This window comes from Elephantulus edwardii, unplaced genomic scaffold (genome assembly GCF_000299155.1).
Source record: "Elephantulus edwardii isolate Elephantulus edwardi_28Jun2011 unplaced genomic scaffold, EleEdw1.0 scaffold00215, whole genome shotgun sequence".
NCBI classification, from domain to species: Eukaryota; Metazoa; Chordata; class Mammalia; order Macroscelidea; family Macroscelididae; genus Elephantulus; species Elephantulus edwardii.
Window position 1 is genome coordinate 1,957,769 of NW_006399965.1, and position 13,044 is coordinate 1,970,812.

Sequence of the window (13,044 nt, forward strand, 5' to 3'; positions counted from 1 at the left end):
GCGGCATCCACTTCCGAAATGGCTTGCCTTCAGAAACTCTGTGTATGAACAGTGCTCAGACCTTTCTTTCATAGGGTCACTATGAGTCGTCTACAATTCGACGGCACCTAACAACAACAACAATACAAATGCTTAATAAATCAAGCATTTTTAAAAAATGCAGTGCATCTCAAATGGATCCAAATGTTCACCTTTTTCTTCTGTCAAGATGTTCACAGATACCCCATCTTAAGACCTTTAAAGAAGTGATTAAAATAGAAATTCATTTAACCCTAAAAACCCTCCGAGGGAGTTGATTAGACATTGTAATTACACTGAGGAATGATAATGTTATTAAATAAAATGCCTATGAATACTTGAAAAATCATTTTGACTTCTACTCAAATAATTTATTTTTCTAAAAAATTGCTAGATAAAACATTACTGTTATTGTTATTCTTCAAGTTAAAGAGAATTCCAAATAATACTCTTTTTCTCTACTTTTTAGCCTCAAATAATATAAAACAATTGTGGTCACTGTTCTGAAGTAACTATTGTTGTGTTGTTGTTGTTATATGCCGTTGAGTCGTTTGCAACTCATAGCGACCCTATGTACAACAGCCGTAAACCCTGCTCTATCCTGTGCCAATCGCACTGCCTCTGACACACCCATCCCGATTACCCCAGTCAATGAATCAATCCACCTCATAGAGGGTCTTCCCCTCCTGCCTTTGCAAAACTAGCATGCAAAGTTTAAGGTAAGGTTTTTTTTTTAATTATTCTTTTATATGTCAAATAAGTGCTTATTTGTTAAACAAATAGCTTATTCAGTAAACTTGTATCTTGGGCTCAGTTTTCTAGAGAAGGAAAGCTGTATATATATACATCCATATAGAGATGGTTGGATCGATTGAAAGAAAGAGAGAGAGAAATGGCTTATGTGCTTGTAGAAGGAGCAAGTCTCAGTTGCGTGGGTCAGATCTCAGGAAAGAGGCGTCTGAGGAGGCTGAACACAATTGGACAAGCTGACCACGAACGTCTGGCTTCAGAGACTGAGAGATCCAAAGTCAGCAAGTATGGCAGGCTGCTGGTTCAAGCCAAAGGCCAAGCTCTACATGTAGAACCAGGCAGAAAAGCTAACTAGGTTTTCCAGAGAGTCCATGTATACATTCAGTACCAACCACCCTATACCAGATCAGGTTGATCATATCATATTACGCCTGTTCTGTTGCCTCATCAATATAACAGGATTCACAACACGTAGGATGGTTACATTTTACTGAGGGTCATGGGCATGTTGATAGGCAATACTATCACAACACATGTGTAATGAATTCTCTGCTAAGATGAAAAATAGCAATGTGAACAATGTGAGATGAAGAAGAGTGGGGGTAATGGAGCAAATGGGCCCTTTCCCTTTTTTAAAAATATGTTTAATTTATTTTCATGTAATAATACCTTTACAGTGTTTCATTCATATACATTTTACTTTATACAATCTTTCATTTACATTGTGTTTCATACACTCATTCATATATATTCTATTTTACATTATTCTTTATACTAGTGTATTTATAAAATTCATTCTTTTTCATACCAGATCCTTTCCCTCACCCTCCCACCCATCAAATTGTGTGACCCCATGATTAATCCTCCTCACTCTCCCATCCTCACCCCTTTGCTTTCACCCTCTGCCCCCTTAACTCCTTATACTCATTCTACAATAATGGTTTCCTACAGTATTTGTCCTTGCGGGACAGAGTTATGCGGGACAGCATAATGCTCTCCAGTCCCTCCCGAGTTAGGTAATAATTTACAAAATCATTGCTCCTGCATGCTGCATAGTATTCCATTTTTAAACATGTGGCCAGACCCTGGAGAAAGCTGTCTTGGACAGGGTCATAAAGAAGCAGCAGCTGCCCAGCAAGTGGATGGACACAGTGGGTGCAGCAATGGGCCCCAGTGCAGCAGTGTCTGTGAGACCAGACCACGATGAGGAACGGCTTCATCTGTTGTACGTAGAGTCACTATGTTATTGCTGTTCTGTGCCCTCAAATCAGCTACGATTCATAGCAACCCTATGAACAACGGCTCTGAACCCTATCCTGAACCAGCACTCTAAGTGGACCAATTTAACAACAAAAATATGATCTAAGTGCTTTACACATGGTGGTGTCATGCGTTTCGAGTGGGAACCAACTCATTACTGATTCTCCAATGGGTTTTCAGAGGCAGTAAATAGCTTAGGAAAAGAATGCTTACCCTTCTACAGAGAAGCTATTTTAGGTGGATTAGGACCACGAGCCTTTGAGATTGAAACCCCAGTTTCTTATCACTAAGCCACTAGCTCTTCTACACATATAAATGAGCTGAATTCTTAAAAACATGATGATGGAAGTGATTGTCGTCATTGTAGTGAGGCGCTGTCCACTTGACCATGACTCACAGTGACCCTATGAACAGCAGCTCTGAATCATGCTTTGTTCTACGCTGTCCGTCACCCACCATCTTTGATACGCCTGAGCTCTTTGTGCAGTCCTTTTGCCAAACCTTTTTGTTGAGGGTCTTTTTCTCTTTCACTGACTTTCTACTTCATGATGTCTTGTCCCAAGGACTGGTTCCCACACTGCCCCAACAAAATGCCTAAAGAGTGCATGTTATTGTTGTCATGTACCATGGAGTCAGAAATGACTCATAGCTGACCTTCCCGTGATTTTTCACAGGCAGCTGATTGCACGGAAGGAGATTGCCTGTTCTTCACCTGTAGAGTAGCTGATGGATTCGAACTGCAGGCCTTCAGGATAGCAGTGCAGCTTCTTGCCACTAGGCCACTAGAGCTCAAAGAGTGCTTACTTTATGATATTATGTATAATCTTACCACTGGACCTAAAGGGAGCATGATAATAAATGGAGAAAAGATTGACACTATCAATGACTTCATTTTACTTGGATCTCCTCAGTACCAGCAGTCAGAGATGAGGAGACATATTGCACTGTGTAAATCTATAATCAGGAATTTCTCTAAATTATTGAGGAGCTGTGATGTTAGTTTATGGACTAAGGTGCGCCTGACTCAGGCCACAGTCCTTTTAGACTCTAGTTATGCATCTGAGAGCTGGACAACAAAGAAGGAAAACCGAAGAATCGATGTCTTTGAACTGTGGTGTTGGAGAAGAATATTGAATATCCCATGGACTACCAAAAGCACAGGCAGATATGTCTTGGAGAAGGTGCAGCCAGAGAGCTCCTTGGAGGCAGGGATGGTGAAGGCTATGACTTCAAGAGCAACATCACATTTAGAAAGGTGGAGGGAAGGAGTAGAAAACTCTGAACAAGGTAGATTGACAGTGATTACAGCAATGGGCTTGAGTGTGGCAGAGATTATGGAGGACAGCACAGGAAAGGAAAGGATTCAGATCTGTTGTTCATAGGATCATTATGTTTTTGTTGTTGTTATGTGCTCATAGTGCCTATGACTCATAGCAACCTTATGTACAACTGCTCTGAAGCCTCCCCTGTCCTGAGCCAGTCTCACTAATTCCGACACACCTAACCCCATTACCCTGGTTACTGATTCAATCTATGTCATCTGTGGTCTTCCTCTCCTGCACTGTCCCTCCACCCTTCTGAGCATGTTGTCCTTCTCCAAGGATCAGTCCCTCCTGGCCACGTGTCCAAAGTATGTGAGATAGAGCTTCAAAATCTTAACCCCCCAGGAGAAATTTGGTTTCACCCTCACCAAGACAGACCTATTTGTTTTCTTGGTGGTCCATGGTGTGTTCAAGACTCTTCTCTAGCACCACAACTCAAAGGCATAAATTTTTCTTCTGTCATCCTTAGTCACTGCCCAGTTCTCTGATGCATACACAAATCATCGATACCGAACTTGAGCTCTGGTGGCTTCGTCATCATTGTGAACCATTGAGTCAGAACTGACTCTTAGCTGACCCTCCAGCAGATCTTCAGAGGCAGTTAATAGCATGTCCTTCTCCCATGGAGCAGCTGGAGGATTCAAACCACCTATCTTTGGGATTGCAGTGGAGCTTCTTACCATGAGGCCACGTTATTATTGTTAGATGCCATTGAGTCGAGTACATCTCCTATTGAACCTATGAACAACAAATCTGAATCTTTTTCTATCTTTTTCCATCCTCACAATTTCTAGAGCCTATTGCAGCAGTTACTGTGTCAATTCTTCCGGTTGAGGATCTTCTCTTTCTCCAACCCTCCATCTTCCAGCATATGATGCCCCTCTCCAAGGAAAGACTCTCCTCGCAATATGCCCAAAATATGTAAGATGAAGCTTTATCATCCTTGCCTCTAAGGGGCACTCTGACTGCACCTTCTCCAAGATACAGTCTTTGGGCAGTCCATGGAATATTCAGCACTTTTCCCCAACACCACAGCTCAAAGGCATCAATTCTTCTTCTGCCATCCTTATTCATTGTCCAGCTCTCAGATTAGTAGCAAATGATTGAAAAGATAATGGCCTGAATCAGGCATACCTTAGTCCTCAAGCTGATATCATTGCTTCTCAATAATTTGGAGAGGTACTTGACTGAAGACTTATTTCCCCAGTGCAATATGTCTCCTAATATCCTTACAGCTAGTACCAAGGGTTGTTGATTATGGATCCAAGTAAACTGTTGACAGCTTAAATCTTTTCTTGATCTATCATGTTGTTGCCTGTTGGTCCAATGGTAAGAATTTTTTTTTCTTGACATTGAGAGATGCAATCCACACTGGAGGCTGTATTGTTTGATCTTCTTCAACAAGTGCCTCAAGTTCTTCTCACTATCAGCAGGCAAGGTTATGTTATAAACATAATACAAATTAAAATAGGTCATGAGAAACCCTAATTCTTAATAGTAAGGAGCCAATGCAAAGGTATTTGTTCAAATACAACAGATACTCCATGGGAGAAAGATGTGCAATCTCCTTCCATATGATTTACTACCTCTGAAAACCCATTGGAGGATCAGTGTGGAGTTAAGGATTTATCATTCAAAATTATTTTCCTAGCCATTGACTTTGACTTTGACATGTGGATAGTTGGAAATATGCAAATGGGGTGTATTAGTCTATCCACAGGGGATTGGCTAGTCTCTCCATTAAATTGAGCTGATTCAGCAGCAGAATTTGAGACTTTCACAACCAGAACAGAAGAAGAAGAGTATGCAGTGTACACTTTGGGGTCAAAGATTCTTGCATCAGCCCAACATACAGGAGAACATCAGTGGCTACAGCAGAGAACTAGAGACCTGACATGAGCTGTCCTTGGAACTGCTACCTCACAAAACCTGAGCTAGAAGTTTGTTGGGGGACTAGGGTAGGCTGTTAAAAGAAGGAAACACCACAATTACCAGGACTAATCACTGGTCTAAAGCCATGAGACTGAAAGCTAAAGGGCCTGTGAGCACGTGTTGGAAGCTGTCCTGACTGAGAAATTGTATCCTTTTAATTTCTCTATAAACCCCATAATTGTGAATATGGTTCTGTGTGCTCTGTGAGCTGTTGCAACAGATTTCAGATCCAGTAGAGCAATAAGATTGGCGTTGGAATTATTGGAAAGAAGTCAGGCAGTGTGAAGGACATGTGTGACCTCATGGGAATTGGTTTTGCACTATGGATGATGATGATGATGATGATGATGATGATGATGATGATGATGATGAGGGCAGTTCCCCTTTATGGAGTTAGTAGAAGTAAAGTATCACTGTTCCCAAATGGCACTAGCTCCTTTTATTCTCAGCTTTAAGTAGGTTTGGACTCCAGAAACCCTTCTCCTTCTTAGGGAACTCTGGTGGCTTAGTGGTGAAGAGTTGCCTTACAAACCCAATGGCTTTGAGTCTACCAAATGATCCACAGAAGAAAGATGGGCAATCTCCCTTTGTGGAGTCCATAGCCTCTGAAAACTCACTGAAGGGTCAGCTATGAGCCACGAGTTCAACTCCATGGCAAATGACAACAACTAACAACAACAAGTCCTTGTTTTCAACTTTTGGATTATTAGTGCATCTTGATTGCATGTTTGATCAATTTCAGATTGCAACGGTTGGTAGAAATACTCAATTTCTTCATCTTTAATGGTGGGTGTATATATTTGAATAATAGTCATATTAACAGGACTTCCTTATATGCATATAGGTGTTATCCTTTCAGTCACAGCATTGTACTTCAGAATGTTGTTGCTGTTGTTATGTGCCATCGAGTCACTTGCAGCTCGTAGTGATCCTATGTACATAGTTCTGAACTCTGCTCTATCCTGTGCCAACCTTATTGTCTCTAGCACATCTACCCTCATTACCCCAGTCACTGAATCAATCCATTTCATTCAGGGTCTTACCTCCATCCTCCCAAGCAAGATGTCCTCTCCAAGGACTGGTAACATGTCCAAAGTGTGTCAGACAGAGCTTCAGAATCCTTGCCTCCAAGGAGGAGCCTAGTTTCACCCTCTCTAGGACATACCTGTTTGTTTTTCCAGAAGTCCATGCAATGCTCTTCTCCAGTACCTCAGCTCAAAGGCATCAATTCTCCTTCTATCATCCCTTGTCATTGTCCAGCTTTCTGATGGATAGCAAATAATTGCAAAGACTATGACCTCGATCAGGCAACCTTAGTCTCCAGACTTATGTGCTTGTTCTTCAGTACTCTGAAGATGTCTCTGACAGCAGACTTTCTCGATGTAATGAGTCTTTTGATTTCTTGGCTTCTGGTACCAAGAATGTTGATTGTGAAGCCAAGTAATCTAAAGCTGTTAACAATCTTAGTCTTTTCACTGTTTATTATGATGTTGCCAAGAGGCCCAGTAGTAAGCATCTTTGTTTTCTTGGTGTTGGGGTTCAAGCATATTGACAGCTGAAGTCCTTCACCTTCTCCAATAAGAGCTTCAGGTCCTCCTCAGTTTCAACAAGCAAGGTTGTATAAACTGCATAACACAGATTGTTGGTGAGTCTTCCTCCAACCCTGATGCCACATTTCTCCTTGTAGAGGCCAGCCTACTGGATAATCTGTTCTGCACACAGACTGAAAAGGTATGGAGGGAGATACGACACATCCCTGGTGTACACCCTTCCCTATTTTGAACCATGCAGTGTTTCCTTGCTCTATTCTGATGACTGCCTCCTGGTTCAAGTATAGGTTTTGCATAAGCACAGTCAAGTTTTCTAGAGTTTGAAATGCTCTTTTTGGGGGATGAGTGACACACCATACTTCTTCAATTTGTCATTTCCTGCATAGTTAGATCATATGATTTTTCTGATTCAAAATAGCCAATATCAGTTCGTCGCAGCCCATTAATGCCTAGAATATCAATCGTTTAACATTCTATTTCCTTTTTGACAACTTGTAATTTTCCAAGATTCGTACTTTTCCATTCCCATGCATCAATTATTATTGGGTATTTGCCGCTGTTTCTTCTTGGCCTTGCCACATCAGGAACGAAGATCCTTCATTGAGTGAAAGGTTTCGTCCATCCATATCATTCCAGCTACTCTGAGGAAGCAGCTCTTCCTCAGTACATTTTGAGCGCCTCACAACCTGAGGGGCTCATCTTCTGGCAGAGAGATCCAACAAAGTTCTACCACTGCCCATCAGATTTTCAAAGACCTGTTATTTAAGAAGTGGATGGGAGAAGCTTGGGCAGGGAGAAAAGTGCAACAATGAATGAATGGAAATCCAAAGTCTCTGTAAATTTCACTAAAATTAATAATAAAAAAAGAAGTGGATGGTTCATCCTTCTTTTTAGTTCCTTTGAAGACTAATTTGATGAGTTGAAGATTCTATGACCAAAGGCCAGAGGAGCTGCAGAACGACATCAAAGATATAACCTATGTAGGAAGCAAAAGATGAGGGATAAAGAACATTGGAAGTCAGAAGAGACTCTGAAATTTGCGTTGGAACAAAAGAAGATGAAATTAAGGAAAGTAATGCTGTAGTAAAAGAGTGAATAGAAGATTTCGATGGACAGCTGCAGAAGACAAAGTAAAGTATTATAAGGAAGTACATACACATCAAAAGATGGAAGGAGTACGCAGAGTCTTTGTTCCGAAAAGAATTGTGAACAGTGAACTGTTTCAAGAAGTGGACAGACAACAACACAGGAGAGCGAGACCCAGGATGAGCTGGATTGGTACGGTAACTGGGGCAATGGGGGTCAGAATTAGTGAGACTGGCTCAGGAAAGGGAAGTGTTCAGAGCTATTGTACATAGGGTTTCTATGCATTGCAGGCAACTCAACCAACAACACTCTGTGACAGTTTTGGAAGCAGGAGTGGCATCTACTTCCTAAACAGCATGCCTCCGGAAACTCTATAAACGTTAATAAATTTTTATAAAGTCTAACATCTTTTTCATTTCTGATTTATCTTTTTGCCCTCTAAAAAATCTTTCTTTATCCCAAATTCATGAAAATTTCATCCCATTTGTTTCTGTTTGAAAAATCTTCCTATCTCCCAGAACTATTTTTTCTAATTTTTAAAAATATCTTTCTTCTAGGTTTACAGAGATTGGCCTCATTAATCCAGTCATACACACTCTCCTCCCTCCCCCTCCCCCAATTTCCCTTATAATTCCGTCCTCTTCCAGACTATTGATTGTCATACGCATAGTTTCTAATTGTCTGTTCCTTTCGCCTTGTCTGTCTTGCCACCCATTGCAGTGCAGTGTTCATTACCTCCCCCTCCCTCGTCACTACCTATGATAACAATCATGGGCTTACGCAGGATTTGTCCTTTTGTCCCATCTTTTGTCATCCAAAAATCTTTCAAAATGAAGTATGATGTTGGTTGTAGGTTTATCATGTTGCGGTAGTTCTTGTCTGTTCCTCCTTTGCTGAGAAAATTTTATTATGAATAGATGCTTTGCTTGTTTGTTGATTGAGACAATCAAGTGGTATATTTCTCTTATTCTGCTAATGTTAATGATTTTGAAATCATAAATTAACCATAATTCTCAGAGCTAAACTTTATTGCATTATGATATAATATCTTCTTAAATATTAATGAATTCTGTTTGCTAAATTAAGAACCTACATTTATGAGGGATGTAGTCTTTTGAACTTTTCTTACAATATTTTATTTTGTATTGCTATCAGAGCAATTGTGGTATCACAGAAGGAGTAGAAAAATATGCTTGATTTCTAGTGCCATCCACTTCCTAAATCATCTGCCTCTGGAAACCCTATGCACTTTGTTAATGTCGATAGTTGTAGAGGAGCTTCAGGCCTTTTGTTCATAGGGTCACTATGAGTCGTGATTGACTCAAGGCAACCAACAACAACAACTATATGGTAGTTTGTAAAACTGAACATTGCTTCTCAGTTAAATGCTTGGTAGAATTCAGGAGTAAGCTATTTGGCGATAAGCCCAGACTTTAAATTAAACTTTTTAAAATAGATAAATAGCAAATCAGATTATCTATTTCTTTTTAGGTCAATTTTGGGTTTTTTATGTCTTTCAAGGAATTTATCCATTTAATTTGTCAAATTTATTTACAAAAGATAGTAATAGTAATCCCTTATAACAGTTAGAATAGCTGTAGACCACGTATTGATGCTTCTTTTGAAGTTTCTAATGTTGCTGCCTTCTCCTGCTCTTCATCAGTCTAACTAGAGACATTGACCTGTTGACCTTGGCAAAGGTCCATCCTTTGGGCTCCACTGGCTTCTCTCTTTTGCTTTTGCTCTATTTCCTTTATATCTGTCTTATCTTTATTATGTCTTGTCTTCTGCTTATTTTGTTTTTAGTTTCTTTTCCTTTTCAAGCTTGTTAAGGTGAAAACGTTGTTGATGTTGGATCTTTCATCTTTTCTATAAGCATTTAAAGTTGTATACGTCTCTCTAATCACCACTCTAGCTAAATATTTACAAGCTGTGTTTTATTATCATGCTGTTGAAGCTCTTTTTAAAATTTCTCTGCTGTTAATGCTTGGAACCACAAGTTCTCAGAAGTATGTGGTTTGACAATCTAAAGGCTGACCATCTCTGGTGATTCTTTGTTCAGGAAAAAGATGGGCAGTCTCCTCCTGGTACAATTAACAACCCAAGAAACCTGCTGAGGGTCATTGTGTGTCAGAATCAACTCAGTGTGAGTGAGTTTTGAGTTTTTATTATTCTAATGTTCTGGTGGCCTAGTGGTAGGAAGCTGCGCTGCAATCCCGAAGGCACGCAGTTCAGGTCACCAGTTGCTCTGTGGGAGAAGGATGGACAATCTCCTTCCACGCGATTAACTGAAGGGTCAGTTATGTGTTGGTTCCAACTTGATGGTACACAACACCAACAACAAGAACACCACCAACAACAGTAATTTTCCAGGGAGCTCTGGTGTGTGTCTCAGTGGTAAGGACTTTTCCTGACAGCCCAAATATATGTGGTTTGAATCTGTCAGTTGCCAGTTGCTCCATGTGAGAAAGATTGGCATTCTCCTTCCATGCCATTAACTGCCTCTGAAAACCCGCTGGAGGGTCGGCAATGAGTCGAGTCTCACTCAACAGCATTCAACAACGGGAATTTTCCATATAGCCAGGTAAATGATCTCTAACTCCCATGTGGTCAGAGAACATACTCTAAATAATTTTAATGGATTGGAACTTGGTTCTTGTTGTTGTTAGGCGTCACCAAGTTGAGTACAACTCAGAGCGACCTTATGAACAACAGATCTGAATCCTGCCTTATCCTGTGCCAACCTCACAATCTCTGACATGCTCCAGTCCATCACGGTAGTCACTGTGTTAATCCACCTTGATGTGAGCTGTCATCTCCATCATCATTCCACCTTTCCAGGCACGATGTCCCTCTTCCAGGAATAGCTTCTCCTAGCAACATGCCCAAAGCATGCGAGATGAAGCTAGTCTCTGTGCCAGTTCATCTCCCTGGGACCATCCTCTCTTTTGCTGACCCTCCACCTTCCAAAGCATGATGTCCCTCTCCCAGGAATAGCCTCTCCTACAAACATGCTCAAAATATGTTAGACGAAGCTTCATCATCCTTGCATCCAAGGAGCACTCTGGCTGTTGTTTATTGCTGTCGAGTCGGGTGCACCTCATAGTGACTCTATGAACACAAGACCTAATGCCTTTTCATAACCATCATCATTTCTCCAAGTTCATAGAGTTTCCAGAGGCATGTGGTTTAGGAAGCAGATGCCACTCCTGCTTCCAAACCTGTTTTACAACTGGGAGCTCCACCAAACACTGCCCACATTGGGAAATCATTCTGGTATTTGATACACCAGTGGTACAAGATTCAGCATTACAGCAACCCGGATTACTACATACAGCACATTGACAAAGAGTGATGTCTGAAGTGGAAGAGTGTTCCTCCAAATATAACAGCACTAGTTTCACTTAGCAGTGGTTAAGTGCCATCACTTAAGGTACTCTGGCTGTACCTTCTCCAAAACACATCTGTATTCTTTGGCAGTCCATGGAATATTCAGTTGGTGTTGAACTCCAACACCCTAGTTCAAAGGCAACCATTTTTCTTGTATCATCATTTGTCATTGTCCAGCATAGCATAAGAAGTGATTGAAAGGTCCATGGTCTGAATCAGATGCACTTTAGTTCTCAAACTAACATTATTGATGCTCAATTATTTGGAGACGTCCCTGACTCCAGACTTTCCCAGTGCAATAGTGTTCCTGATCTCCTGACTTCTGGTGCCAAGTGTGTATTGATTATGGATCTAAGTAAAATGAAGTCATTGACAGTTTCAATCCTTTCTCCATCTATCATAATGTCCAGTGGAGAGAATTTTTGTTTTTATGATGTTGAGATGCAATCCATATTGAAGGCCACACTGATCTTCTTCTTCTTCAAGTCCTCCTCACTTTCAGCAAGCAGGTTTGTGTTGTGTCATCTTCATACTACAGATTATTAATTATTCAGTCCTGAAACTGCATTCTTCACAGAGAAACTTGCTTGGTGGCCTAGAATATATCTCCGCTCCCCACTAGAATATAATATATCTTGTTGCTTTGTTCAATGTATACATAAAAATAATATATATTCTGCTATTATCAGGTGTACAAGTCTACAGGTGTACCTAATTAGATCAAGTTAGTTGATTGTGTTGTTCAAGTATTCTGTGTCCTTATTTGGTCTATTGTTGAAGGAGAAATATTTGAATATGTGACCATAATAATAGATCTGTCATTTTTCACAATCTTTCGATTATTTTTACTATATGTATTTTGTAGAGCTCTAGTGGCCTAAAAAGAAGTTTCCCTGCCAAAACAAAAGCAGGCAGTTCAAACCCACCAACTCATAGTGAACATTTTTAAAAATTTTTTTATTATTAATTTCAATGAAAATTTACAGACTTTGGATTTCCATTCATTCATTGTTGCACTTTTCTTTCCTCATAGCCCTCCCCCCTCTCCAGTACACTCCCATCTTGGAAAAGTAAAAGAAAAATTCTTTCACTGTTTTAAAATTCCTCCCCCCAGGTTCACTCCACTATGTAGCCTTCACTCTGGACTCCTGTCATGACAATACCTAATCACATATCCCTTTTAAACAATTTTCTCCCTCATCTATTTAAACTCAGTATACATTATTGAACCCATCATTCTCTCTCCACCCAACCCCGAGGTCAGTCCTGTTTTACAACAGTGGCATTACGCAGTATTTGTCCTTTTGTGACTGAGATATTTCACTCAGCATAATGTCCTCCAGGGTAACCCATTTTTAATAATGTTGTATGAGTTCCTTGTTTTTTAATGCAGTGTAGAATTCCATTGTGTGAATATATCACAGCTTCTCTATCCATTCATTTGTTGATAGGCACTTAGGTTGTTTCCAACTCCTTGTTATTGTGAACAAAGCCGTGATAAACATATGCATATATCAGCTTGGGTGGCAGTTATGGTCTTTTTGGGGTATATTCCCAGTAGTGGACTTGCTGGGTCAAATGATATCTTTATTTGCAACTTTTTGAGAAAGGGTCACACCACTATCCACTGTGGTTGCACCAACAGTGAAGAAGGGTTCCAGTTTCTCCACAACCTCGCCAGCATTTGTTGCTTGCTGTTCTGTTAAATTTTGCTATTCTGACTAGGGTCAGATGAT